Source organism: Erinaceus europaeus, chromosome 19 (assembly GCF_950295315.1).
Source record: "Erinaceus europaeus chromosome 19, mEriEur2.1, whole genome shotgun sequence".
NCBI classification, from domain to species: domain Eukaryota; kingdom Metazoa; phylum Chordata; class Mammalia; order Eulipotyphla; family Erinaceidae; genus Erinaceus; species Erinaceus europaeus.
This window is the reverse complement of record NC_080180.1, coordinates 24,568,678-24,573,903: the sequence shown is the minus strand read 5'-3', so window position 1 is coordinate 24,573,903 and position 5,226 is coordinate 24,568,678.

Sequence of the window (5,226 nt, the reverse complement as noted above, 5' to 3'; positions counted from 1 at the left end):
TAATTTGGTATCAGGGTTTTTTGTTTTTTGTTTTTTTGGTGTCAGGATTTTAACTTGGATTGCATTCATGGCAAGGCATTCGGCCTCCCAAGGAGGTATCTCTCTCCCGCATCGATTCCTTTTCTAACAAGGTGCTGTCCTGGCTCCAGCAGTAGAACCTTGACTGGGAGCTGCTGGTACCCCTAGAACTCAGAGGCCCAGAGAGTCACCACAATGCTGGTCAGAGGGAGGGTGGGGCCCCAGTCACTCTGGGTTTGAAAGGACCTGTGTTCCTCTCCTGGTGCCTGGAAGCCCCGCAGCGCCCATCATGCTAAATGACCTGGGACCTGCCTAGGAATTTCTCCTCTGACGCTACCTTTACCTTAAAAAAAATTTTTTTTTTTAATTCATGTATTTCTTTTTTTTACCAGAGCACTGCTCAGCTCTGGTTTATGGTGGTGCTGGGGATTGAACCTAGGACTTTGGAGCCTCAGCCACGAGAATCCCTATGCATAACCATTTATGATATCTACCCCTCAGTCATCCCTTTTGACAGTGACCCTGTAGAAGAACTAAGACTTTTCCATAGAGGAGTGTGCTCAGCACTGCCCCACCCATCCCCACTGCCTGCTCTGATGAGCTCTCCGCAGTTTGGGCAGGGGTGGGGGTGGGGGGGCTCCTCTCCTCTAGTTCCCCACATGCCCTGGGGGCAGTGTGGAGGAGAGGTGTTGGAGGAAATAGTACCCAAGGAAGTGTCTGTCATCCAGGAAAGAGTTCTCTGTTTTCTGTCCTCAGTAGTTCTTAAAGGAAGAACCCTTGAAGGTCTCTTAAGTTTTGGGGGCCGGGCAGTGGTGCACCTGGAAGAGTGTACAAATCAGCAAGTGCAAGGACATGGGTTCAAGCTCCTAGTTCCCACTTGTGAAGAGCCACTCAAATTGAACTGTCCTCACAGATTTAGTACTCCCCCTCATCAACCTGCCAAGCTCTGCTCTCCCTCCACCCCCACCCCCAGTTCTAATAGACCAGGCAAGTGACAGAGGCCCCTGTCATTCTGAGGTGTGGGCAGGAACATGCAGCCAGCCATGAGGGTGCTTTACTTTCTCTTGTTTCGTGCGGGCTAGCAGTGGAGGATATGTGGCCCAGGAGTGTGAGTATAGCGCCCCACTCCCCCCCTGCCAGGTTTTCTCATCACCCTTCCCAAACTGTTTAGCTTACTTCACCAGAACAGATTTAGGAGGCTGAGCGATCTCTCACACCTCTCTTCCTCCTGCCATTGCTAGACCTGTAGAAACATTGAATTCTTCCTATTTACAAGAGCAAGTTATCAGCCATACAGAACATATAGAGCTACAGAAAACTACAGAGCCCTGCCTCTCCCCCCAAATCAAAGTCATTCCTCTATTCACAGAAAACAAGCATTTGCCTTTATGTCTGTCCTATCATGCTTCCTCATGCATATATGCCTAATTAAAAATATTTTTCTTGAGTCACCAAAGGCCCTAAGTTTACTCCCCACACTACCATAAGACAGATGTGAGCAGTGCTCTGGTAAAAAAAAAAAAATCTGGAAAAAAATCTAAAAACCATTTTTATCTTGGAATAATTTGGGATTTATAGAAAAGCTGTAAAGATAATCTAAAGTCCACACTTATCTTTTGACCAGTTTCCTCTGGTGCATTTACCAAAACTGAGAATCAGAGCTAGGAAGAACAGTCATCCACATGTCGACTTTGCTCAGATTCCACTCATCTTTCCACTAATGCATTTTTTTCTGTTCCAGGGTACAGTCCAGGATATGATTGTAGTTGGCTGTTTTCATTAGTAATACATCATAATTATCTCCTCAATTGAAATTCAACTTTTTTTTTTTGCCACCAGGGTTATCACTAGGGCTTGCTGCCTGAATAATAATTCCACTGCTCCTGATGGCCTTTTTAATTTCCTATTTTATTTTGATAGAGGTGAGAGCCACACAGAAGGAGAGAGACATAGAGAAGGGGAGGGGGGAGAGAGAGAGAGAGGGAGAGAGAGAGGGGAAGAGAGAAAGAGGTGCCTGCAGCACTGTTCTACCACTCATGAAGCTTCCCTGCTATAATGGTCCAGGGTCTTGAACCATGGGTCTCTAGCATGGTAATATGTGCTCTCTACCAGTCCTCACTATTGATTTTATTGATAGTAATGTTCTTTTGTATGCCACAATTTGCTTAGCTGGCAGCTTACTAATATACATTTACACTGTTTCTAATTTTTCACTATTATAAAGATGTTAAACATTTTGTGCATCTTTTTCTTTTTTAAAAATTTTAAAAATTATTTATTTATTCCCTTTTGTTGTTTTATTGTTGTTGTTATTGATGTCGTTGTTGTTGGATAGGACAGAGAGAAATGGAGAGACGAGGGGAAGACAGAGAGGGGGAGAGAAAGATAGACCCGCTTCACCACCTGTGAAGAGACTCCCCTGCAGGTAGGGAGCCGGGGGCTCGAACCAGGATACTTATGTCCATCCTTGTTCTTCGTGCCACCTGCACGTAACCTGCTGCACTACTGCCCGACTCCCGTACATCTCTTTTTCTTTACTTTCTTTCCCACCATGGTTATCACTGAAGCCTAGTGCCTGCACAATGAAGTCACCACTCCTGGTAGCCATTTTCCTCTTTTGTTATTTTATTATTCTTTACACAGACAGGGAGTAATAGAAAGGGAGGAGAGAGAGAGACCTGCAGCATTGCTCCATCACTCATGAAGACTCCTCCTGCAGGTGGGGACCCATTGCTTGAACCCAGGTCTTTGCACACGTAAAGTAACACATTTGCTCAATTGAGTGTGCTACCATTTGACCACTTGCATGCATTTCTAACACATATATCTCTAATGACTCTACCACAAAAGGAATCCCTAGGGCCTGTCCTGCTCCCTCCTGACTTTACAGACAGTCCTGTCTGCCCTTATGTGTAAAGGGGCAGCTCACCCCAATCCTGAGCCTGGGCCCCACAGATGGAGCTGGGGAAAGGGCACAGGAGATGGGAATACCAAGGCAACTTCCAGACCAGCCTCTCAGCCAGTCTACCAGGCCAGCCAGCCTCAGCTGGGGAACTTTGCAAAAAGAAGTCCATGCTTGCTCTGAACCCATGGGTAATGGGAAGGGGCTTTGAGTGGGGCTGGGGACAGATGCTGCTAATGCATTTTTGCCAGCATCTACGGTTTCTTCAATATCCAGCCAGACTATTAGCAGTTCCCCAAGGAAAGGCCTTGCTCCTCGAGTCATTTCCCCTTTTCCTATAAATGGGAAGTGTCTAGGGAGCAGGGTGTGTGTAGTGGTGGGGTGGGGGAGGGAGGAGGAAGAGGAAGGGACATGGTGATTTTCCTATAGATGGCTTAGTGAGGGAGATGAGGCTTAGAGAAGCTATTACTTGCTCAGAATGGCCCAGAATCATGGAGAATAGTCAGGGCTCTAAGGTGGAAATCGCTGACCAAACCAAAGAACAGTGGGATGCTTCTATTTCTGGAGTCTAGAGGCAGGTAGATGTAGGTGTGTGTGTGTGTGTGTGTACAGGAATGGTTGGATTGCTTCAGTTTTCCTCTTTCTGGAATCAGCACATGTGATTTCACAACTCCAGACCAATTTTTCACTCACATAAAGAGACAGAGAGGAAGAGAAAGAGAGAGAGAGAGGAGAGATCACATCACCAGAGATGCCTGGGAAGCTGCATTGCTATAGCACCTCCATGTGGGATTTAAATCAGTGTGCCCTGCCTGGTGAACTATTGCTCTGGCCCTGCGTTAGTTTCTTTATCTGAAAACATCATCCATTTCCTGAGTTGACATATGGCTTGGGTGAGTTAACACACAATAAGCATGCAGGAGGCAGAGGTGGGGTGACTTGGTGTTGGCATGCAGGACTTACATGTCAGAAGTCTGTCCCTCCCACCCCCAGCCTGCGGTTCATTCCTTGGCATCATCACAAGCTAGAGCTAGCTGCACAGTGCTCTTAATTCCTTGTAAAGAAGGGGCATTTTCACAGCACCCCAGTGCTGGGTGGGGTGTGGAGAGTACATCCACCAGATTTGCCAAGTGGGATCACCTGCACTGGAGAGAAGTGATGGGAACTCACTCTGGTGGCCGCAGGCTAGGTCACACTGTCTGCTGACTCTCCTGAGCGCCACCTCCCCCCATGTCCCAAGGAGTAAGGCATGCAGCATCCCCATGCCCCCTGGGGCAGAGAATCAGGTGGGGTTCCTATATCTCTGAGACGGTACAACTCCTACTTTCTCTGCTTTTTCCACAGCCTGGAAAAATCCGCTCTCCCGGATCTGTACTTTTCCAGCTGACCTGGAATTCCCTCTTACTCCGGCCCTCTTTTGCTGGGGCAGAGGGGATACCAGCTCTGTCACAGACCCAGAACTCCACCAGGTTTCCCTCCTGGCCACACATGAACATGGAGATTCTGGGAGGCTGTTAGCTTTACCTATTGGAGCAGTGAGTACTCCCAGGGAGAGAGTGTGTGGACATTTTTCAAGTGAAGATGGTTTAGTTACTCCAAAGGAAGATGCTTGGTTTCTTTCTTTGTTCTCTCCTGCTCCATCAAGGCTCCATCCTGACCCTCTCTCTTTTCCATTCCCCTTTCTTCTCTGCCTTCTGGGTGGACATGACCCTAGGAATCGGAATCACCTGGTCAACTGCCATTTTTACAGCGAACCTGAATGCAGTGGGTGTGCTGCACGTGACACCTGGCTGGTGGCAGTGGCCCCGTGCCCTGTACCCAGCCCAGAGCTTCTGCCAGCTAGCTCATGTACCCAGCACTTTGCAATATCCAAGTTCACATAAAGTGCCTTCTCCGCACCCTGATAGGAGTCCACGGAGGAAGAAAGACACATCCAGGTGCCCAGTTTAAGGCCTGCAGGGCAGAGGCCTCCAGCCCCCACCCACCACCCGTTGTCCGAAGGGCAAAGCCATTCTGGAAAAGGTGACCTGTTGGGAACTCGCTTAACTGCTCCACTCGCTCAGCTGCTTTCTACACACCCTCAAGGAGGAAGAACCAATGGACTGGCTTTGAACTTGAGGAGCAAGAACTGATTGGCTCCAGGGCAGCAACTCGGAAGAAGGTGACATCTCCTTTCAGAGGGCCGTCGTGGACGGGGGGCGGAGAGTGCAGCTCTGAGACGGGGTCCGGGCCAGAAGGGCAGGCGCGGGCAGTGTGGCTGGGTGGCTCTCACCTCGCTGCTCAAGAGGCGGCGCTGCCCTGGGTAA